Source organism: Mobula hypostoma, chromosome 6 (genome assembly GCF_963921235.1).
Source record: "Mobula hypostoma chromosome 6, sMobHyp1.1, whole genome shotgun sequence".
Lineage (NCBI taxonomy): Eukaryota > Metazoa > Chordata > Chondrichthyes > Myliobatiformes > Myliobatidae > Mobula > Mobula hypostoma.
The window spans coordinates 155,252,867-155,278,986 of record NC_086102.1 but is presented as its reverse complement, the minus strand read 5'-3'; the positions used below and the strand labels follow the sequence as shown (position 1 = coordinate 155,278,986).

Genomic DNA, 26,120 nt, shown 5'->3' with positions numbered 1-26,120 from the left:
GCATATAGAAGGGAGATTGAAATCTAGCTGAGTGGCACAATAACAACTTCTCATTCAACGTTAGCAGGACCAAGGATCTGATTATTGGTTTCAGGAGGAGGAAACTGGAGGTCCATGAGCCAGTCCTCATCCGGGGATCAGAGGTGGAGCAGTCTTAAATTCATTGGCTTTATCGTTTCGGTGGATTTGTTCTGGGCCCAGCAGCAAGAAAGCACAGCAGCGCCTTCACTTCCTTAAAAGCTTGTGAGGGTTAGACACGACATCTAGAACTTTGACAAACTTCTGTAGATATGCAGTGGAGAATATATTGACTGGTTGCATCAGGGTCTGGTGTGGAAACACCAATGCCCTTGAATGGAAAATCCTACAAGAAGTAGTGGATATGACCCAGTACATCACGAGTAAACCCCTCCCCACCACACACGGAGTGCTGTCGCAGGAAGGCAGCATTCATTATCAAGGACCCCCACCACCCAGGTCAAGCTCTTTTCTCGCTATTGCCATCAGGAAGAAGGTACAGGAGCCTCAGTATTCACACCACCAGTTTCAGGAACAGTTATTCACCTTCAACTATCAGATTCTTGCACCAGAAGGATAGCATCACTGAACTTGCCGCATCATTGAACTGTTCCCACAATCAATGAACTCAATATCAAGGATTCTCATCTCATGTGCTCGAAATTTACCGTTTATTTTTTAATTTATTTCTTCTGCACTTGTACAATTTGTTGTATTTTTTACATTGGTTGCTTTTCCATCTTGTTGGGTGCTTTTTAGACATGAGTAGTCTAAGCAAACCTATTATAGGAATCAACATACCGTTTGGTTCTGAAGTCGTACTTAGGAACACAATGGATTTAATGTATTGAGTAACGAGTTACACTGAAGATTGGTCAAACGATTTCATTATTTGATATATGAACTCAAGGCCATTCAGTTAGGCCATGTAATGGTTTTGCCAATATGATTGATTATTTCTGAGCCAAGCTCCAATGCACCCTAATGTTCTCATGGCACAAATTCTAGCAAAGAACATTCACACGTTAGTCTGTCATTCATATGTATATAATGAACTGACATAACAATCAGATAAAATTGCTTGCCAGGCATTTACTTTATTCTTTGAGTCAATTTAAAAACATCAATTTGAATTTTTCTGCAGACACTAAAAGCCTGGCTTTCAAAGGTTCTGAGTGCAATAGTATGACTATGATGGTATTAGCCATCAGTCTGAAATAAGGCAGAGACTTCTGACAGCATTAGTGAGAGAAAATAGCCCAGGCATTGTTCCCAGCATCAAATGTTCGGAGATCCTGAACAAAAGCTTCATCTGCAATCAAGAAGGCTATTAACACTGTCAGCAATCTTAAGTAAGCAAATGACCAAAGCCCACATGCAGCCAACGACATTACATAAACAACACACAGTATAAAAGTTACACCAAAGAAAACACCTTAATTGTTTTAGCTACCGTAAATTGTGTTAGGATGTCCTGATGGGACGTGATTGTGTGAAGTAATGATTCTTGGATTCTAACCATGCCTCATATAATTAAGAAGCCTTGTAAGTCACACTACCTGAAAACAAATTATATCCAGGAAAAGGTGAAAAAACTAGATTAATCTCTCCAAAACAGTTTGGGCGACAAAATAAAGGGAATTTTTATTCATTCATTCATCAAAATTGGCAGAACCAAATGCAAATCTATATTGAAGGAATACAGTAACTTAGCATTCGCCAGATGAGCTGAAAGTCTGTTCCAGATCTTCATTCTCCTGTGCAAAGAAAAACACCTACTAATATTTGATCTTGCAAATGTTTGTAGAAACATTGATGCATAGAAAATCTACAGCACAATACAGGCCCCTCAGCCCACAATGTTGTGCCAACCAGCTACTCTAGAAGCTGCCTAGAATTTCCCTACCACATAGCCCTCTATTTTTCTAAGCTCCATGTACCTATCTAAGAGTGTCCTTAACAGAACCTATTGTATCCGTCTCTACCCCTTTCCATGCACCCACCACTCTCTTACCTCTGACGTTCCTCTTGTACCTACTTCCAAGCACCTTAAAACTATGCCCCCTCTTGTTAGCTATTTCAGCCCTGGGAGAAAGACTCTGGCCATCCACACGATCAATGCCTCCCATCATCTTGTACATCTCTATCAGGTCACTTAACATGCTTAAATCTTAAGAGATTTAACACACCACTCAGAGCTTCTTCCCCAACCTAACGTATTGGAATAAACTATTTAACAAGGACGATAAAATCTGCTGCTGCTGGAAACCCAAGTGACACAGATGTCAATCCATGGCCTCCTCTACTGTTGCAAAGTGACCATGCTGAGGTTGGAGGAGCAACACCTTATATTCTGCCTGTGTAGCCTCCAACCTGATAGCATAAACATCGATTTCTCAAACTTCCGGTAATAGACCCCCCCCCCACCAATCCCCTTTCCCATTTTGCTCTCTTACCTTATCTCCTTATCTGCTCGTCACCTCCGTCTGGTGCTCCTCCCCCTTCTCTTTTCTTCTCTGCTCTTCTGCACTTTCCTATCAGATTCTACCCATCTCCCGCCCTTTATCTCTTTCACCAATCAATTTCCCAGCTCTTTAGTTCACCCCTCCCCCTCTCCCAGTTTCACCTTTCACCACCACTTTGTACTTCTTCCTCCCCTCCCCCCACCTTTTTACTCTGACTTCTCATGTTTTTTTCCAGTACTGATGAAACATCGACCGCTTACTCTTTTCCATAGATGCTACCTGGCCTGCTGAATTCCTCCAGCACTTTGTGTCTTTTATTTAACAAGGGATTTTTTTTTTGTTTATTTATCGAATCATGCATAAATGATCTACGTTATCAATGTGAATCTGTTAAAATGTCCAGCTGTAGGTCTGGACACAAAATTTTGGCAATTCATTTCTGCCTACAGATGTTGAATGACCTGCAGTGTTCCTCCTGCAGGTTCTTTGTTGCTTCAGGTTCTAGCATCTGCATCCATTTGTACCATATTATAAAACAAAGTGTGTTCCAGATGGATTCTGAGACTTAGTCCTTCGAAATGAAGCACGGAGGTGACAAAGTAATTTAGTCTTTTCTCTACATTATTTTCAACAGGTGCATCCTGAGCCTCCTTGAATTTGGCCTGGAAATGTAGATACATGGGCTTGCAATGGCCTTGCAGTATTTCCTTGCTTCCAAACTATGAAGTACTTCAGCAATTCTGAGACTAAACCAGATACTTGCACATTGCCATTAAAGTTCAAATGGAATCTAAACTCTGTTTGGGCTTCCAGTCTGTGTCTGTGTGATTGGACTGCAGGCACGCCAACAGTTTCAGGATGTGCAGAGGGCAGACAAACCTGAGAATTAAATTTACCGTTCATGTGGTGAAGCTGAAATCTACCTCGAGGTTTAATCTTTGTTAATACTTCCCATGGGCTGACACTAAGAACTGTTCCGATCCCAGGACCAGGCACTGAACTTAAATGTGTATCCTAGTAAACATCCACATGGGGGAAGAAGATGAAAATCACTCCAAGTTTCTGATAGCTCATAGCTGATAACAAGTGTAGAAAAGGGTGTTGATCACACATTGCTCAGATTTCTTGCCCTAAGAAACGATCTTATCATCAAGTTTTTGTCTCTGAAATCCATCTGTCTTCAGTTTGACAGGGTTACAAGCTCTTTATACATTCTGGAGAAGAACCTGCATGTTTATGGCTAGGTAGTGGATGGCACCCAATATCATGCAGCTGAATCAACTGAACTTTATTTCACAAAGGAGACTGTTTTTTCAAGTGGATCATCTGTGGGTCAGCTACCCAGTTGATGTGGCTCTCTAGGGTGGCCATGATGAAAAGACAAATGGTTAAAGGCTAATGTTGTGCTGGCAGCGGCCTTTGGGCATGTATATGAGCAAATCAGGAGATTTCTTCTCTTCCTTCCTCTGACTCCACCTCAAATTTTAAAAGTAATAGAATCATAGGGTTGCACAATACAGAAACGGGCCTTTGAGCTCAACAGGCCTCTGCCCCTAAAACCAGGAAGAAAGGGAAAGAAAGAGCTGAGGAGCGACTGTTTCACACGGAAGGACTTGAAACAAGCTGCCAGAACAAGTGGTTGAGGCGCGAACAATTCAGCATAAGAATTGGGTTTATTGTCATGACCTGTCATGGAATGTGTTGTTTTGTAGCAGCAGTGCAGAGCAAGACATAAACTATTACTGTAAGTTACATTATAAATAAATAAATACTCACAAAAAGAGGAACAGCAATGTAGTGTTCATAGGTTGATGGCTCATTCAGAAATCAGATAGCAGAAGGGAAGAAGCTGTTCCTAAAATGTTGACTGTGAGTCTTCAGGCTTCTGTACCTCCTCCCTGATGTAATAATGAAAAGAAAGCATGTATCATCTAAGATTCACTTGGATAAGTACAGGGAGCGAGTGGGACTTATTGGGATAAAGGCTGTACGCAGGAATCTGGGACTAACTGGTTGGAAGCCCATGGACTCAATGGGCTGAAGGGCCTGTAGCCATGTTCTATTGCTCTATGAATCTATGACTAAATATCCAAGACCACCTAATTTGCCTGCTGTTCAGATCATTCTGGAGTTATGATAGTACAGACAGCATAATTATGGATTAACTAAAATGAGCACCAATCTTCAGGAAATAAAACCCTGCACATATGTTAATGGGACACTATGATTCTGTCCCATTGGAAAAAGGGGGAAGACAGTAGAGAAATATTCCTTCTATTAGCTAAAAATGTATCCCTGTTACTTGAGGTACAGTTCAGGACAGTAACACACACAAAATGCTGCCTGACCTGCTGAGTTCGTTCCGCATTGATTACATGTTGCTTGGATTTCCAGCATCTGCAGATTTTCTCTTGTTTGTGACAGCTCAGGACAGATCTGTTTTGTCACTTAACCATCTGGTTGGTGGGATATTCATGGTACCATCCTTCAACACTGACAAAGGGGTATATTTTGGGTGTCTGGAGTTTAGGTTATTAGAACAGACACCAATAGTGAATATTCAAAGGAGTTCTACTGGTTGGGATGTGCTGCCATTATAACTATGCTATTCTATAAATTTACTTTGACCATATTCCAAATGGTAATATTAAAGAAAAAGTGATTACAGCAGTTGAAACTGGAGTTAAGGTTCAAATTTCAAAGTAATTTTATTATTAAAGTACATATGTGTCATCATATACAACCGCGAGATTCATTTTCTTGTGGATAATCACAGTAAATACAAGAAACACAACAGCATCAGTGAAAGACCACTCCCAACAGGACAGATAAACAACCAATGTGGAATAAAAAAAGCAACAAATTGTGCAAATACAAAATGAAAAAAAAGAAAAGAAATCATAGTAATAATAAATAAGCAATAAATATCGGGAGCATGAGATGATTAGTCCTTGAAAGTGAGTCCATAGGCCGTGGGAACAGTTTAGTGATGGGAGCTAGTGAAGTTGAGTGAAGCTCATCTTTTATTGTTATCTTTGTGTTGAAGAAATATGAAACATCATGTCAGAAGAGTGAGATTCCCTTGGATTCTCCTGGGCTCATTCTTTCCTGGAGGTATTTCACAGTTAAGGCCTTGATGTGGCCAAGTTTTGATCAGTCCCAACACCTCCTCTGCATCCTTATCCCTCAAAGCATCACCTATTCAAGTGACAATCTAACTATCCGAAAGGGGGATAATCTATCTAATTCCACCAACTTCATTTTTGTCAGCGACTTCTAAGTATCATCACTCTCTGTGTAAAAAAAAAACTCTTCCTTTAAAAAATTGAAAATTCTTTCCTCTCAGCCAGTGTTGGTCTATGCACCTACTGCTGATTCGTTGTTTACTCACCACTGCATGCACTAATGCCCGTTCCATGTCTCCCCCAGTGGAATGCAAAAAAGTTGTCAAAACAATTTCCTCATCAGAAGTTCTGCCCTTCTCTAGCCAGTATTTCACTTTCTTACTTGATGCTATTTTGAATGTAAAAGAAAAACACCACTATATGGTTACCTCAATAAAATGAGGCACTTCTTTCCTCTGTTTTCTGCTCTCATTTATGGTAAGAACCAAAGCAGGCTAGTGCCACACCCCATGGAAAGGAACTATCTGAGGAAGGTGCATCCTGGGAGTGTGTGCATCAACCAAGTTTAGGAAATGACAACGTAGGCTGCTTTAATCCCATCAATTATAACAAACTGCTTGATGCACGTAGTTTCCTCCCATTCATCACCATGTAAGTAGTTAGCTCTGAGATAGGTGTGCCCGGGCTATCTTTCAAACCCCTTCGAGGAATGAATTTCCATCTTTCTTAATTTCCTGCAATTATTCAGGCAGAAGCTGAAACCGCTATGTCTCAGGCTTGGAAAAGGAGGGATACTGGAACTCACTGTTTCCTGACAGTCACCAGAGAGTTGCTGCCAAAAGGGAAAGGTAAAAGACAAATCAGTTCATTCGAGTAGAAGGATGAATATCACAGCAGATTTCTGTCTGTTTTAATCTCACACACACAGTACAAGCATAAAAAAGAATATGGATTTGTAATATTAAACCAAACTTCAGATAACCGTGAAGGCATTTGTAAGGTGTGGTTTAAAATCACAGAAGATCTACAAAAAGGAATGCGGCTTTTCTCTAAGTATGTTTATTTTTTCAAGACAATAAAGGTTAGATGAGTATTATTTCTTGTGAAAATGAATAGTAATGAGTCTAGAATATATTATTTCTTGTCAAAATGAATAGTAATGAGTCTAGAATATATTATTTCTTGTCAAAAAAAGCACACACATAGCTGATTCACAGATGAAAGGTCAGAAAAGCTAATGGAGACTGTGCCACAGAAGCACAATTCTAGGAAGTGATGATAAGGCTGGATATTGCAAGACTGGTATTCGCTTCTTTGGAAGATCATAGTTAAGATTTGACTGATACATATTATAGAAGTTTCTGCTGATTTTACTTATTCAGTAAAATATCTTATACCAGCATAAAATTGTGATTACTTTTGCATTATAAAATCTGTTGAAATTGGCTCAAAGTTTGAAGCTTTTGGATAAAAATTGAACTGGCCAGGATCACGGAGTGCAAGTTTGTAAAAAGACATGAAACATGACTCCAAATATGGTACAAATATTCTCTGTCTGTTAAAACAGTCATTTAGATTTGTTGTGAATTCAGCAATATTAATTATCAAATGAAGGTAAATATTATGGATTTAAAATAAAATTTCAAATTGACTAGTTTTATTTACAAAAAGTTGTAAACTGATGCTAAATAACAGAAATAAAGCTCCAGATTCTGCTATCAAGTGTGGCTTACTAAAATAAATTGCAATGAGCCTCATATAATGGTCAATGCAACTAATTTTACAGCTAATCATCACTCCGCTAATAAATGACATATATATAACACTATATTGCTGCAAAATTGAGCATGCTGTTGGTAATTGCTGTATGCATTTTCTGATTTAATTTACTTTGTTTCTTTTATTCAGAAAAAAACGAGTTTCCATGCTCCAAATATAACATCTTTCTAAGTAGGTTAAGAATATATTGAAAGTGGACCATTTGCATTTTTGCTTAAACTTGTCCTTTGTGATGATGCTATTAACATTTCCATTGCCCTTTATGACTTACGGGTAGAAATTGGATCAAAAGACTTATTACCTATGCAATTAACATATAATTCTATTTTCTGAACATACTGCTACTACTACTACTATGTCGGCACAGATGTAGATGAACGTAGATAAGCTATAATTATTTGAAACTGCCTCTTTTCAAGTCCTATAAATTTCATAAATTATACATATGAAGCATCCTGCTCATGCAGCAAAATGCAAAGTAGATCTACCTTGTAAGTATGGATGGAATGTACAAACATTATTTATGAAAATAGCTTGATTTCTTAGCATAGTAGCTGCTGCTATCATTTTCAAAGGTAACTTCACTAATGATTTAGTTTAACTCTGTAATCTGGAACATTTAAAACACATTAAATGAATGCCAGGTTTAAAGATCAACCAATGGATTTCCTATGGCCAATGTATTAATGTCGGAAAGGTTACTCTCTCAATCATGTTAGACCTCACACCTCATCAGGTAAAACAAGAAATCATTGAGTAACATGGTGACTTGAAAGAGATGGCTGTTTGAATGGTATTTAGTAGTTGATCAATTTTATAATGTAAAATATTTTACGGAAAGGTCACTGGTTTTACAGATCCAAAAGATTTTTAATGAATTAGTAATTCATTAAGGTTTATTCCAGATCCAGATTCAGATTTATTTACCTACCACATGTACATCGAACAGACCTCAGACAGTCAGGTTGCACAACAGCTCCTCCCTCTCTGTCATCTCAACACAGGTGTTTCCCAGGACTGTGCACTGAGCCCACTGCTGTTCCCTCTGTTCACACGTGACTGCACAGCCAAACACTCGAGCAATCACTTGGTTAAATTCGCCAATGACACAGCAGTCATGGTCTCATCGCCAACAGCAATGAAGTGGCCTACAGAGAGGAGGTGAAAGAGCGTGAGGCCTGGAGCAAGGCAAGTAACCTAATCCTTAATGTCAACAAGACGAAAGAGATTGTTATCGACTTCAGAAGAACTCATGCATCACTCACGCTCCTCTTTACATCGGTGGCACAGCAGTGGAAGCCGCAAGCAGGTTCAAACTCCTGGAAGTGCATATCACACACAACCTCTCATGATCCAAAGTAACAATGATTTCATTCTCCTTACACTCTTGTACAGAAAATGACATACAGTTAAATACAGTATATTGTTTGTATTAACAACCAACAACCCCAAGGGTATGCTGAGGGCAGCCTGCAGGTGTCATCACACATTCTAGCACCAACATAATTTGCCCAAACAGGAATATTGAGGCATATAAGCATTTCCACTGGGAAAATGTTATAGCATCAAAAGAATGTTGAAAGATGCAACAGCAGGTAAAGGGTTAAGATTAATGGCAGCTTAATTAATGGTTTTAACGTGACAGCAATTATTTTGTCTGGCTAGGGAGCCATGAGCAAAAGAGGCTCTAATTTAATTTTAGACTGAATGGCCTCATTCTGTGCTGTGAAGTATTGGAGCTCTCTTGCTAGAAAATGAGTAGTGTCGTGTTATTTTCCTCATGATATACAATTGAATATCTTTTTATGTCTCAGTGAAACAATAAAGTGACCATTTCCAGATGGTTTTGCATCACCTCTGGTTAGCTAAGCCCTCACTGACTATATTATATTTCTTGTACTTCAGCTGTCATTTTCTTTCCTTCCAGCCAGGACAAGGATGGGGTTCCTTTCCATGGGTATTTATTCCTTTCCATAGATGCTGCCTGACTTCAGAACCGGAATCAGTTTTTACATCACTGGCATAGGTCATGAAATTTGTTGTTTTGCTGCAGCAGTACTTTGTAATATATAGCTATAAAATATGAATTAGAAATAGAAGCATATAGTACATTCAAAAATTAAATTAAATAATGAGCACTGGCTGACTTCCTCCAGCATTCTGTATGTGGTACTCTCTTGTGTTTAAGATGGGGTTCCTGTCGTCCGCCATTCATCCTCACCATATTCAGTGGATTATCCTCCACCCTCCTTAATTTCCATCACCTCAACGAGATGCCAGTTTAAGACATACCATTTTCTCTCCATGCAGAATCGCAAGTGAATGATTTACACTGTGACTCCCTGGTCCTCTCATCCACTTCCACCAAAAACTTACTTGTGGCATATTCAAAGTTCAAAATTCAAGGTGAATGTTATTAACAAAATATACATACGTCACCATATATACTCCTGAGATTCATTTTTCTGCGAGTATGGTCAACAAATCTATAGAATAGTAACTATAACAGAGTCAATGAAAGATCACCCAACTAAAGCATTCAACCACAGTGCAGAAGACGACAAACTGTGAAAATACAAATGTAAATAAATAGCAAAAGGTATCGAGATCATGAGATGAAGAGTCCTTGAAAGTGAGTATATTGGTTGTGTCATCATTCAATGATCGGGCAACTGAAGCTTAGTGAAGTTGTCCCCTTATGTTCATGGGCCTAATGGTTGAGTGGTAGTTACTGTTCCTGAACCTGGTGGTGTGAGTCCTGGGACTCTTGTACTTTCTTTCTGATGGCAGCAGCCTAAAGAGAGCATGTCCTGGTGGTTGGGATCCCTGATGGTGATGCTGCTTTCCTATGACAGAGTTTCATGCAGATATGCTCACTGACTGGGAGGGATTTACCCAGGGTGGACGGGGCAAAATCCACTACTTTTCACAGGATATTCCATTCAAAGGCATTGGTGTTTCCATACCAGGCTGCGATGCAGCCAGACAATATACTCTCTATTGCACATCTGTAGAAGTCTGTTGATGTTTTAGATGTCATGCCAAATCTCCGCAAATTCCTAAGGAAGTAGAGGCATTTCCATGCTTTCTTCATAACTGCACATGTGTTAGGTCCAGGACAAGTCCGCTGAAATAGTAACACCTAAGAATTTAAAGTTGCTAACCCTTTCCACCTCTGATACTCTGATGAGGACTGGCTCATGGACCTCTAGTTTCCCTCTCCTGAAGTCTATAATCAGCTCCTTGGTCTTGATGACATTGAGTGAGACAACACCACTCAGCCAGATTTTCAAACTCCCTCCTGTATGTGATTCATCACCATCTTTAATTCAGCCTACATCAGTGGCGTCATCAGCAAACTTGAAGATGGCATTGGAGATGTGCTTATCCACACAGTCATAAATGTAAAGCAAGTATAACAGGGGCCTAAGCACACAGCCTTGTGGTGCACCTGTGCTGATGGAGATTGTGGAGGAGATGTTGTTGCCAATCCAAACTAACTGGGGTCTATAAGTTAGCAAATCTAGGATCCGATTGCAGGAGGTATTGAGGCCAAGGTCTTGGAACATATTAATTAGTTTTGAGGGGATGGTGGTATTGAATGCTGAGCTGTAGTTGATAAAGAGCAGCTTTATGTATGCAACTTTGCTGTCCAGATATTCCAGGGTTGAATTAAAAGCCAATAAGATGGCATCTGCTGTGGACCTATTACTCTGGAAGGCAGATTGGAGCAGATCCATGTTGCCTCTCAGGCAGGGGCCAATATGTTTCATCACCAGCCTCTCAAAACACTTTATCACCATAGATGTAAGTGCAACTGGGTGACAGTCGTGATAGTCATTGAGACAGCTCACCACACTCTTCTTGGGCACTGGTATAATTGAAGCCTGCTTGAAGCAGGTGGGTACCATATAAAGTTGCTGCAGGCCCTCTTAGCGGCAAGTAAGAAATCAATCACTAGAAAATGGCTAAATCCAATACCACCTACATTAGAAGATTGGTACGAAATTATCTTGGAAATATTTAAAATGGAAAAGTTGACTTACTCCCTGAGAACTCAAAAAGAAACATTTTATCAAATCTGGAATAAATGGATTGAATATATAACCCCAATGCGAGCAGACTTTAGATGACTCTCCTCATGATTTATATTGCTCTTCTCATCAACACAGTAATATTGCTAACATAAGCACCCCTAGTCTAAATGTTTGTTTTTTTTTGGAAAATAGAGAATTAACACAAGTAAAGGGAAAGATTTGGGAAAGGGATTAAAAAAAAATGAAAAAATTAAGTAAATAAGTACATAGGGATTGGATAATTATGTCTGCGGGCAGGAACAAGCACGAACAAATTGGGATATAAACACCTACAATGGTTGGTATATAGGCTTGTATGCAACATTTTGGATCAGTGGAAATGGTCCGGAAGGGTTGTATGGAAACTATTATTACCATTTTTCTTAACAACTAATTTCATTACTTAGCCTAATAGGTTAGATTTACCACAGTACATAATTATCTATTTAAATGTTTATTTTCCTTTTATATCATCTCAATGTGTACTTAAGAATGTATAAATAATTGTAGTTTTATACATATAAAAAAATGGAAAAGGTTATATGTGTGAAAAAAGTACATGATAATTGTGAATTCCTTATCCAAATAAAAATAAAATTAAAAAAAAAGAAGCAGGTGGGTACCACAGACTGCAGAAGTAATATGTTAAAGATCTCACAAAACCATAGAAGAAACAAGAGTTGCTTTTTCACCTTTGCCCTTCCTACCATCCAGAGACTAAGGAAGCCCTTCCTTAGAATGATTGATTTTTACATTTCTTCCAGATTATTATAATTAAGCTGTTTCTCACAATGCGATCTCTTCGATATAATGGAAACCATATGCAAATTGGCCGACAGCTTTGCATAACACCTCATTTCAAACACGAGGGTGACTCTGGACTTTCATTTAACTCTCTGACTTCTCCAAGGTTTGGCATGATGTTCCATCAAACTCCAATGTAAGCTCAAGGAACGGCGTCTCATTTGGACAAACTATGGCCATCTGGACTTCGGATAACTTCAGATAAAGAGCTCTTCCAAACTTTGTAAGGATGGGTCAGTTCTGATGTGATCACTAACTTAGCCAACCTGATGGGTATTTTCTGCTTTCTTTTCTGTTTCCGATGTCCAATAGTCACTGTGTTGTTCATCTCATATTTCAAGGGCTACTTAATTCTCTGTTCTCTCAGTTAATTTGTAAATCTCCAGATAGATTGGCTGGAATTAACAAATATTCAGCACTCTCTGTCAGCCAGTACTAACATCATCAATGTCAATCAGTCACTATTCCTCTCAATTTCCTTTGTCTATCCTTCCTTCTTCTCTGCAGCTTAAAAGATGTTCATTTTTCACTTTTCCTATTTCCTATGAAAGATGATCGAGTTGAAACCTTAGCTATTTTTTTCTGAGAGATAGTTCTTGCTAAATATATGATTTATACATTTTTTATTCTTATTAAAGGCAGAGAGGGATTTTTGGGGAAAAAATTCAATGGCTTTACAAAGGAAAAGAGAGACTGGAGATGGTTGTGCAGTTTACAAAGATTTAGTAATAATGGATTTTTATGATAGTGGTAGACCTTCAGGAAAAGGTGATAAGATAAAAATATGCAATGGCAACTGTAAGAATTTGAATATCATTAGCTAATGATTTCAAACATCAAAAGCTAAAATGAGAAACATTAAAGATAAGCTGGTACCTGACCTATACCTCACTTATAACTGATAAGTGGATATTTTAACCATTACTTTACTGGCACAGTTCTGACTTTGTTTTGAAGCAATATGGACTTTGTGAACTGCAATGTAGAATTCATGTCATGATCTTTTTCATGAGGAAAAGTGACATTAAGTGCATTGTGTGTGTTGCATTAAATGCGGTACATTTTTTTTCAGAATGAGCTTTTGTTATGAATATGAGGACGTTCAGCATGAGCAGTAATTTAAAGAAAAGCTGTTATCGAACAGCTTGATGGTCATTACAATTTTGTGGAACTGCAAAATGAAAATACTGGCACAATTTAATAAAATAAGCATTCTAAATTCACATCTTTTTGCTTTGTTTATTGTCTTGAAACTGATTTATTATTTCAGACTCAAAACTCAGGAAAATCAATTAGCTGTGTGATCTTGCTGATACAAGAATAAGTACGGAATAGATCCTGTATTAAAATCAAATAATAGATGAAGAAAATGAGGTATATTTATTTTCACCTCAACAAGTTATAATATCAATATATCAAGATAAAGCTTCTAAAAAATACAGGTACAAAATAAAACACTGTCTCATCTTCCTTCATTATTTTTGTCATTACAGGCAGTGTGGAAAAAGGTCAGCAAAAGGGTTAATGAACTAAGTAGCTAACTTGCATTTTTCTATTTGAAGTTTGTAACCCAATGTCCTAAGCTTAGACCTGCACACAGTTTTTCATAATCAGGATGCAGCATCGAGTGTAGATGGCTGAAAACAAGGAACGTGCACTCACGATTTAGACACATGTCTGTTCTACGATTGAAAGTATCCTGTGCCAAGGATGTACTTATTTGCTCCAGGTTACGTATATCTGCTTGTACGACAGATTCACTTGCATGCCAATGTTTGCCTGTTCATCAGTATAAATAAGTACTTTATATAAATATAAATTGTGCTGTAACTCAGAGCCTTGCACATTTCTGCAGGGTCTCCATGATATCATGCTGAATAAAGAAATCACAACTTGAAGGCTGGTCTCTAGCATGATTTTTCTTCAACAGGCAGTCCTAGGGTTATAAAGGATGTCATTCCTGATGACTATCCACAAGCCAATTTCTCTATAAATCATAAATATTGACTTTCTATAGCTCCCCATATCATGTGATTGTGTTATTCTACATACACTTGCATTCATATATTTCATTGAATTATCACCTGAATGCTACTCAAAATTAAAGTAATGACACAGTATCCAGTCAATAATGAATATCATGAAACATATTATTAATATTGTTATTTCATTAGGTGCAAGATTGCATGGGAGAATTTTCATAAAACCTGATTTATGTTCACAAGCTGAGGAGCCTCTTTGTGTGACAAGAGACCTAGGTCAAGGTCTCATGCTGGATTATCTGGGACCAGAATCGAGACATGATACGAGACCGAAATGAGAACGGGGTACTAAACTAGATGCTAGACAATAATCCAAGTAGAGCTGACAATTGAGCACTAAACCTCAGTTCAGGTGCTCTTTAAATATTAAAGTCCTGGTGCCAAAACATGGCTGCCAATTGATTAGCCGGGCAGGCCTGATAGCACCAGCTATCACATTCCAAAGAGTCAGAGTGTCTAAACTTCGGAGGTGGCCTATGTTTTCTGTTTCATTATCCATCTGCTCAGGAGAAATTATAATCGATATTTGTTTGCACCTTACGAGCCAAAAGTATTCAAAAGAAATTTCCTGAAATTATGTATCTTTGAACAAATAGAATATAGATTATATGTGACTGTTGATAAATAATGACAATTTATGAATCTCTCCTCCTTTCACCCTCTGTAAGTGTAACTCCAAAATAAATTCTGCATTCTGTATTATAAAAAACTATTTTCAGTTTACTTTGTATCATCAGCAATATTGGATACTCTGTCTCTTTACCTAGGTCATTTATAATGATTATGAATAAGTGATAACCGAGCTATGATCCTTGTTGAATCCAATCTATCAAATTAAAATAGCAAGCAACACACATCAAAGTTGCTGGTGAACGCAGCAGGCCAGGCAGCATCTCTAGGAAGAGGTACGGTCGACATTTCGAGCCGAGACCCTTCGTCAGTGTTGCTTGAATTTCCAGCATCTGCAGAATTCCTCATGTTTACAAAATTAAAATAGACCCACTTATTCATTCTGTATGATTTCTGGTCATTAAATGACAGTGCTGATATATCACTCCCAATCTCCTCAAAGCCTAGGTTTATGCAACAATACCTTTGCTGAATGTTCGAGGCAAATACAAACACATGAGTCACTCATTCTCCTTTATACTCCCTGCAAGTTGGAGCATTGAACATAGAACAGTACAGCACAGGAATAAGCCTTTTGGGCTTCAACGTTGTGCTGAAGTAATTAAATTAGTAATCAAATGCCCACCAAACTGCAAGTCTAAGCTTAGGACATTAGGTTACAAACATTCATTTGTGTTGCAATGTTCAAATAGAAAAATGTAAGCCTTTTGCTCACCCTTCTTCCACAGCCTCCTCCACCATCCCAGGTGTTCCAGGCACCCAACAATCCCTGTGTAAAAGACATCTAGTTTCTCTCAGCTCAAGTATTAGCTTTCTGGTAAACTTAGAGCAATGCTTTCTTAAACTTGTACTAATTTTTTGTCAACTTGACAAAATTGGTGCCTTACACTCTAACCATTTTTAAGGTACAGATCACTGGGCCTCCGCAAATTTGTTCAATTGCTTTTCGGTTCTCATGTTAACATTTGTTTTAGAAAATGACACACTCTTTTGGAAAAGATGGAGCCTTATTATGGGTTTCCGTTTGCTGGAAAGCTTCAAATGAAAATGAAGATTTATGTTTAAAGATGTGCCTGTAACTGATTAAAGATACTCTTATTTTTCTGTCACATTAAATTGCAACAGAAATACTGACAGGTGGTGGCTTCGTGTATTAACATATTGTCTGCAATAATAACATTATTCTAAGTTGCTACTGAAGGAATATCTTAACAATTATTATTTGTTGTGTGTGACTAAATTTGTCCAATAAATTGTTCTATTTGTATCTCAGTATGGGATCAGATGGTAAGGGATTTCCTCATTCTTGTAAATTAGGCTGCAGTTATCAATGTCACCTGAAGATATGCAGTAGGGTCTTTTCCTAGGTGCTGCCTGGCCTGCTGAATTCCTCCAGCATTTTGTGTGTGTGTGTGTGTTACAGTAGTGTCGGATCAGCTTTCACACACAAGCTGATCCACTCTACCTGTTGCCTTTTTTTGTTGTCAGACTGTTAATCCAATATGTAGTCCTTGATGAATGCCAGTTGAGATATAGTATAAAAGGGAACGTAGGATGGCATGAACGCAGTGGCCATGCCATCTGTGCTGTACAATTCATCAGCTCCAGGAACGACCATTCCAATATTCATCTGGATGGATCCCAATCTCCTTGCCACATCACCTTCAACTCACCTAAAACCGAAAACCTACAAAGTGTTTTATTCGCTCAGTTGTAACTCCAAGCACTTGTCTTGTTTACCCATGTTGTAACTTGGTGGCCACGGGCTTGGAATTTAATATTCTTGTTCTTGTATTTGCTCGACCCCTATAACTACTTCCACCCTGTCAACGACTCAGAACTCTTTATTCTTCTTAATCCTGCATACTCTCTCCTTTCACCTCAAGAATCACAGCATTACTGTCAATTGTTTAATCTCCATCTGCTGGAAGTTCTTCCTTCTAAATCTTCTCTGATTCTATGGCCATTGCAATCCGACTCCACCCTTATCAAACACTTTGTTTCTTACACCCATCAATGAATGCAAACTGTTGATATTGTAAGATATAATTTCACTTTCAGCTTTGCTGTTAATCAAATAGTTTATATGCTTTACTGTTTGAGAGCTGACATTATTTCCACTGAAATCAAAAAGCAGAGTGTTGAAGAGCTTCAGTCAGAGATCTTTTGTCTTAACATCTAATTCTGGGAAGAAAAGGACAGACCAGGGAGCCTAGAGATGCTGTGATCATGGCTATCTTAAATGGGACAACTGTGGTAACCATAGCGAGTTCTTCCCGTTGCCTGTCATAGGGAAAACCATTGTTAGGATTCTCCTCCAGTAGCTGAGTATCCAGATTGTTGAATCAGGGTGTGGAAATCTGTTCATCTGGAAGAATATTAAGCGTGATCTTTATCACGTAACAATTCCAGGAGAACTGAAGGGAGCAGTAGCTGACCTTCTTCAATCTCCCTTTGATCCTATTTCAGATTTTAGAAGGGACTATGGAACATCTCCTCAATTTTGGATGCCTAGAGAGGTTCAACTCCATCTTACTTTTACTCCACAATGCTATGCAAACCATGATACATACCAATAGATTTATGACCCTGTCAATGGCAGTAAAGAAGTCAGTGAAGGCTTCTTCATAGCTCCAATACTTTTCTTAATCTTCCTTGCCACTCTACCACACCCCAAGTCCAATAAATACTCCATATGAGAGGAAATAATCTTCAAAACTAAGAGAAAACAATAGGACTTCAAGCTCATAGACCCAAGGTTTCGACAAACCGGTTTCACCTCTAGGCTTCTAATTGATCTTCAGGCTTTGATCTTCAGTACGGACCCCAGAACTAGCTGACAATGGGACCCCCAAACCCAAACCCATGACTTGCCAACTCATGACCCTGGGGGTTATTGGCTCTCAAGTCCATTTGAGGCCCAGAGGCCTGTCCTGGGGCCGGAGGATGGTTAGCGTGGGTGTGCGGACGGGTAGGAGGGAGGTAAGGGGCTTGCTTTGCTGTTGTTTTGTTGCTTGTTGTGGTGTGCTGCTCAGCCGAGCATTGTGGGCAATCTATCTTGGCACCTGATAGTGTGTGGCTACACTTGCGGGCTGCCACAGCACATCCTTGGGTTGAGCTGGTTCTTAATGTAAATCACAGCATTTTTCAATGCATATGTGATAAATAAATGAAACGGAATCTGCACTCTGATCCGTTATTATTGGAGATATGGCACACTATCACTGGCAAACTCATAGATGGAATTAGTGCAGAATCAGGCCACCCTATAAAGAGTGTATAGGGAGTAAAGTAAGGGGCTGAGAATGCAGCCAAATTGAGCACTGGTGTTTGGGATTATAGTGGCAAAGGTGTTGCTGCCTACTCTAACTTATTGCAGTCTATTGGTCAGAAAGTCGAGATCCCATTTGCAGAGAATAGCATTAACATCCAGGACTCAGAGTTGTATGAACGGTATGCAAGACACTTCTTTCAAGATATCAAGATATGTGACACCAATAAACCAATTCCAATTCCATTCACAAAAGTGCTCCATATTCTACATGCACGTACATGAGCTAAAACCTCACACTGCAGTTTGTTGGATGTTCTGTAGACTATCTGCCACTTTTTCCTCAGTACAAAAATAATTACATTTCAAAAATACTCTTATTGTCATGATACACCAAGCCTATTAAGGGTGCTATATTAAATCAAATCTTTCTATAAACTATTGTTTGTTTTCTAGTTACTGACAAATTAATTAATAGCTCTCATCACTGTGTGGAAAAAGTCTCCACAATAATCTGACATTTCTGACAGCTGAGAAACTTCCATTGGCAAGATTACTATGTCTGCACCATTTTGCTTAATTATTGGGCTTGTCATATACAGTTAACATCTTACTAAAATGGGATTAGATGTCATTAAATGGCTATATATATCACCATTAATCAGCTGGAAGCTGTAGACTGTGTATAAGTACATAGCTGAACCATACACTCAGTCCTATTTCAAAGGGTTAATAGCAATGGAACTTATAAGATCAGCTTGGCAATAAAAGATTAGTTCAATTTTTTAATGTTCATTTCTCAGCTCTCAGAGCTAAACTAAGGAAACATTTAAAAATAAGTGTTGTTCTTGGTGTTAATAAAGTAATTATCTGACAAACAATATACTTGTCGTAATGGGAATAAGGAAAACTAACTAATCAGGCCCAAGTTCTAAGAATGTTACCAAATATGAAATGAAGAGATAATGTGTGACAGGAAAAGTTATAAAACAGCTATTTACGGTTCATAATTTTTTTAAACCTCTAAAACAATAATTCCTGTCAAGAGATTTTTTTCCCTGTTTAAAGCCAAAATCGAAATTGATATTTGTTTTCCAGTGCTCGTTGTACGTTATAACAGCAGTTATGTTTTGGATTCCACTTCAGAACTTTGATTGTATTAAATTAATCTGATTGAGGATGAAAGGGAGAAATATTGATCTTGAATCTTCTTGGATTGGGTAATGCACCTAATAACATGGAATGAGCAATTTCCCAAAAGTTTCCAATCCTGCTTGTAAATCAATTTATTCTGGAATTTAACCTGTTGCTATAAAAGTATTCATAACAAAATTGATTTTCTGAACCAAAATGTATAACATACTGTACAACTTGTTGAAAAATCATGAATTGGAGAGAGTCACAACGAGCCCCACTCACTCAATTTTTGACAGGCCATCTTTGTCTTCAGTTGGTTCTGCAATTATTGAACAAGTTCTGCATCTATGCACCTTGAAATATATGAATGACATCTCCAGGCATATTATGAGTCACTCAGAGATAGTCACATACTCTGCATACTGCAAACAAAATTTCCAAGGATGGAAAGAGGAACAGGTCAGGCATTTTCATTTGATCAATGACTTGCTCCTCGTGTTAGAAAGATTGCACCTGACCACCACATGTTAGAGGGAGGTAATTGTATAAAACATAGTGCATCGAATATGGAACTGTACAGTATAGGAATAAGCTACTCGGCCCACAATTATATGCCGAACCAATTAAATTACTAAACAAATAGCTAACTGAACTAATCTCTTTTGCCTACACGACGCACATCTCCTTCCATTTTCCTCTCACTTATGTGCCTATCTAAACATCTCCCAAAAATCTATAATGTTTCTGCCTCTACTACCACCCTAGGCAGCGCATTCCAGGCACCCTCCACTTTCTGTGTAAATAACTTGGCCCTCAACATCTCCTTTGAAATTACCCCCCATCACCTCAAATGCAAGCCCTCTGGTATTAGACATTTCAAACCTGGGAAAAAGATGTGTCTATCTACTCTACCTATGCCTCTCATAATCTGATAAACTTCCCTCAGATCTGCCCTCAGCCTCCACCACTCCAGTGAAAACAACCAAGATTGTCCAACTTCTCGTTAGAGCACACACACTCTAATCCAGATGACATCATGGGAAACCTCTTCTGCACCCTCTCCACAGCCTTGACATCCTTCCTATAACAGGGTTACCAGAACTGCTTTCAAAACTCCAGATGCAGCCTTACTAGAATTTTATAAAGCTGCAACATTACCTCCTGACTTTTGAACTCAGTGCCTTGACTAATAAAGACAAGCATCCCATTGGCCATCTTCATCACCCGATCAAACTTTGTAGCTACTTCCTGGGGGTTATGAACCTGGACCATGAGATCCCTCTGCTCATTAACACTGTTAAGGATCCTGCCCTTACATATCTGGCACTGATCTATATCCTATTGTATTCTTTGCCAGTGTTTCATGCTATCCACAACACCACCAAGCCTCGTGTAATCTGCCAATAATCTACTTACCAATAGATTTATGACCCAGTCAATGACAGTAAAGAAGTCAATGAAGACTTCTTCATAGCTCCAATACTTTTCTCAATCTTTCTTGTCACTCTGCTGTACGCCATGTCCACTAAATACCCCTTATGAGAGGAGTTAATCTTCAATACTAACAGAAAACAACTGGACTTCAAACTCATAGACCCAAGGTTTTGCCCGTCTGGTTTTCACCTCCAGACTTGCAATTGACCTTCGGCCTTCGATCTTCAATCTGAACCCCAGGACTAGGGACAATGGGACCTTGAACTCCCGGCCTCAAACTCATGACTTGCCAACTCATGCCCCAAGGGGGTTGTCAGCTCTCAAGTCTATTTGAGGCCTGGAGGCCAGTGCTGGGCTAGAGGACAGTCTACATGCGTGTGTGGATGGGTAGGAGGTAGGTAAGGGGCTTGTTTTGCTGTGGTTTTGTTTTGTTGCTTGTTCTGTGTTACTTTGCCGAGCATTGTGGGCAATCTACCTGATTGTGTGTGGCTACACTGATGGACTGCCCCCAGCACATTCTTAGGTTGAGCTGGTTCTTACCGTAAATCACAGCATCTTTCAATGCATATGTGATAAATAAATTAAACAGAATCTGCACTCTGATTCATCGTTATTAGAGATATGGCACACTATCATCGGCAAACTCATAGATGGAATTAGTGGAGAATCAAGCCACCTGTAAAGAGTGTACAGGGAGTAAAGTAAAGGCTGAGAATTCAGTCAAATGAAGCACTGGTGTTTGGGATTATAGTGGCTGAGGTGCTGTTGCCTACCCTAACTCATTGCAGTCTGTTGATCAGGAAGTCACGGACCCGGTTACAGAGAATGGTGTTAACTTCAAAGTCTCAGAGTATGATGGTCAGTTTGTTTGGACTTCTGGAATTACAAATATATGCCAAATATGATGTATAGATTTGCAGACTTCCAAATATAATTGTGGAAACTTATGGCTCTTATAAGCTAAACATGTGGAAACAAAGGTTTTACTCACTACAGACTATTTTAAATAGATAATTTTCTATTTAGGACTCAAATATTATGAAGGAAAATTGTTTTATGTAACTTCTTCAAAACTGCAAGTTAACTGTAAGAATAAATTATAGATGCTTGACACAGCTCAGCACATCACAAAACTGGGTTTCCCTCTGTGATGTCCGTCTATACTCACTGCCTCAGTAAAGCAACCAGCCTAATCAGAGCTCCTACCCTCTTGATATTCTCTCTTCTCAATGCTCCCATTGGGTAGAAGATTAAAAAAAAACACTAAAATCTCATACCACCAGGCTCAAGGACAGCTTCTAATGATTCTCCAGTATGATAAAGTTGACTCTTGACCTGATAATCAATCTCCTTATGACCTTTCATCTTAGTCTACCTGCAATGCACTGTCTGTGTCACTGTTACACTTCATTCTGCATTCTGTTATTGTTTTACTACCGCTTTGCACTGTGCAATGATTTGACTTGTACGAACAGTATGCAAGACACTTCTTTCAAATTATTAAGAAATGTGACACCAATAAACCAATTCCAATTCCATTTATAAAAGTGCTTCATATTCTATATGCACATACATGAGCTAAAACCTCACACTGCAGTTTGTTGAACTTTCTACCCTTTTTCCTCAGTGCGACAATGACTACGTTTCAAAGATGTTCTTATCATCGTGATACACCAAGTTTATTAAGTGTGCTATATTAAATCAAATCTTTCTATAAACTATTGTTTGTTTTCTAGTTACTGACAAATTAATTAATAGCTCTCTTCACTGTGTGGAAAAAGTCTCCATAATAATCTGACATTTCTGACCGCTGAGAAACTTCCATTGGCAAGATTACTATGTCTTCACCATTTTGGTTAATTATCAAGCTTGTCATATACAGTTAATGTCTTACTAAAATAGGAATAAATGTCATTAAGTGGCTAAATATATCACCACTAATCAGCTAGAAGCTGTAGACAGTGTATAACTGCATAGCTGAACCATACACTCAGTCCAATTTCAAAGGGTTAACAGCAGTGGAACATGTAAGATCAGCTTGGCTATAAAAGATCAGTTCAATTTTTTAATATTCTTTTCTCAGCTTTCAGAATTAAACTGAGGAAACAATTAAAAATAAGTGTTCTTCTTGGTGTTAAAAAGTAATTATCTGATAAACAATATACTTGTCATAATGGGAATAAGGAAAACTAGTGTTACCAAATATACAAAATGAAGAGATAATGTGTGACAGGAGAAGTTATTGAACAGCTATTTATGCTTCATAACTTCTTTAAACCTCTAAACAATTATTTATGTCAAGAGTTTTTCTCCAGTTTAAAGCCAAGATAGAAATAAGTATTTGTTTTCCAGTGCTCATTGTACGTTATAATATAGTTATGTTTTGGGTTCCACTTCAGAACTTTGATTGCATTAAATTAATCTGACTGAGGATGAAAGGGAGAAATGTTAATCTTGAAACCTACTTGATTTGGATAATGCACCTAATAACATGAGATAAACAATTTTCCAAAAGTTTCCAATTCTGCTTGTAAATCAATTTATTCTGGAATTTAATCTGTTGCTATAAAAGTATTCATAACAAAATTGATTTTCTGAACCAAAATGTATAACATACTGTACATCTTGTTGAAAAACCATAAATTGGAGAGACTCACAACTAACCCCACTCAATCAATTTTTGACAGGCCATCTTTGTCTTCAGTTGGTTCTGCAATTATTGAACAAGTTCTGCGTCTATGCACCTTGTAATATATGAATGACATCTCCAGGCATGTTACGTGTCACAAGAGTGCAGCACAGCTGGACCCAAAGGCAGGACACAAACACGTTTTGTAGCGTTAACAAAAACAGAGTTTATTAATAGTTACTAAGAAAGCAGAGAAGCAAGGATTGTACAGACAGACTTCAAGGAGTGAATGAAGTGGAAACAGGAATATGCGTGGCTGGAGTTGGGCTCAGCCCCTGGACTTAGAGTAGGACTCAGGGCCTGGGCTTGGCCTGGGAACTCGGGACCTGGATTTGGACTTGGGCTTGGCCTGTGAACTCGGGACCCGGACTTGGACTTGGGCGTGGCCTGGGAACTTGGGACCGGACTTGGACTTGGGCATGGCCTGGGAACTCAGGACCCAGACTTGGACTTTGGCTTGGCCTGGGAACTCAGGACATCGGAGCCTGGACTCGGAACAAGGGAGCCTGGACTTGTAACTCGGAACAACGGAACACAGAGCCTGGTCTCTTCCTTGGATACAGGACACAGAGCCAGGACTATTCTTGGACATAGGAAACAGAGCCTGGACTCTTCCTTGGTTACAAGACACAGAGCCGGGACTCTTCCTTGAATACAGGACACAGAACACAGAACACGAAGAGACAGTTCTCCATTCAGGGTAGCGGCAAATGGCTGGACCTACCCAGCAGAGGCAAGGACATGAAGAGACAAAACCACACAATAATAGACAGTTCTTTACCTTGGCACGAGGTGACTCCAAGTAGTAGCAAGCTCTCAACTCGGTGTGGAACTCCAGACAGCGGCTCTTGACTCACTCCGGCGAGTTAACTTGACGGACCCGCTCCGGCAAGGAGAGGCGACCTACTGGCACTCGGTTCGAGGAGAAGACTTGACTTGCTCCGACGATGTCACTTGGCTCGCTCTGGCAAGGTGGCTTGCTCGCATTTGCTTCGGTGACATCAGGTGACGGTCTAGTGCCGAGAAGCTGTAAGCAGGACACTAATTACTGCCGGTTCAGCTGAGAATCAAATGCCTTTAATTACAGAGCCCAAGAAACACGGGGAAACAATGAGTTAAAGGAAAACAAGGAGTCAACGGTCCCGATTGTGACACAAAGGAAATTTAAAGGGAACCAGGGAATAACCAGTCAGGACCATGACAGTTATGAGTCACTCAAAGATATTCACATACTCTGCATACTGCAAGAAAAATTCCCAAGGATGGAAGGAGGAACAGGTCAGGCATTTTCATTTGATTAATGACTTACTTTTTGAGTTAGAATTATGGTACTTGGTCACCACATGTTAAAGGAAGTTTGAACATAGAGCATCGAACACGGAACTGTACAGTACAGGAATAGGCGACTCAGGCCACAATGTTGTGCTGAACCAATTAAATTACTAATCAAGTGGCTAACCAAACTAATCTCTTCTGCCTACAGAATGTCCATATCCTTCCATTTTCCCCTCATTCATCTGCATATCTAAACATCTCCTAAAATCTATAATGTTTCTGCCTCTACCACCACTGTAGGCAGAGCATTCCAGGCACCCTCTACTTTCTGTGTAAGAAAACTTGCCCCTCACATCTTCTTTGAAATTACCCCCTATCATGCCCTCAGGTATTAGACATTTCAACCTTGAGGAAAAGATGCTGTCTATCTACGCCTCTTATAATCTTATCAACTTCCATCAGATCTCCCTCGGGCTCTGCCACTCCAGAGAAAGCAATCAAGTTCGTCCAACTTCTCGTTAGAGCACATCCCTCTAATTCAGGCAGCACACTTTTAAACCTCTTCTGCATCCTCTCCAAAGCCTTGTCATTTCCTATAATGAGGTGACCAGAACTGTTTGCAATACTCCTGATGTGTCCTAACTAGAGTTTTATAAAGCTGCAACATAACTTCCTGACTTTTGAACTCAGTGCCTCGCCTAAAAAAGGCAAGCATGCCACATACCATCTTTACCACCCTATCGCCCTTTGTAACTACTTTCTGAGGGCTATGAACTTGGACCATAAGATCCTCTCATCAGCACTGGTAAGGATCTTGCCCTGAGCTTATCTTGGACTGATCTATATTCCATTGTATTCTTTGTCAGTGTTTTATGTTATCCACACCACTACCAATCTTTGTGCCATCTGCAAGCTTAATACCCCACCCATCTATTTTTTCATCTAAGCCATTTATATACATGATAAACAGCAGAGGTCCCAGTACAGATCCCTGCGGAACATCACCAATCACAGATCTCCAGCTCGAATAAGCTCTTTCAACCACAACTTTGCTGAGTTGGATGCATTGCAAAAATAAGGTTACTTTGAGATAAATTAGTAATCCTGCCACAGTGAGGCATAAGAGCAGCAGCCTTGTGGGAATATTATCATTTATCATTTTTCATTTCAGCTTCAAATCATTCACAAGCTAAACTTGGAGTTAGTTTGCCATTCATTAAACATAGTCGTATCAGCATCATAAATTCCTCAGGGTCATTGTGAGAGCATCATTCCCACCTTCTCAGAGTACTTGGGACTGAGTAATAAATAAGCTTCATTCATATCGAGATCAAATACAAATCCATTTTTTCACTAGACTGAAGGGAATATAAAA

The 26,120-nt window shown here is 39.0% G+C and overlaps 1 long non-coding RNA gene across 1 annotated transcript in view; it reads right to left on the bottom strand.

Annotated features, from left to right (window-relative positions):
* LOC134347694 (uncharacterized) overlaps positions 1-26,120 on the bottom strand; it is a 79,969-nt gene that overhangs the window by 45,912 nt on the left and 7,937 nt on the right. Inside the window, exons 2-3 of the long non-coding RNA XR_010018233.1 lie at positions 24,252-24,497; positions 4,260-4,381 (exon numbers count right to left, since the gene is read on the bottom strand). This is a non-coding gene — a long non-coding RNA (uncharacterized LOC134347694). The remainder of the gene's footprint in view (positions 1-4,259; positions 4,382-24,251; positions 24,498-26,120) is intronic.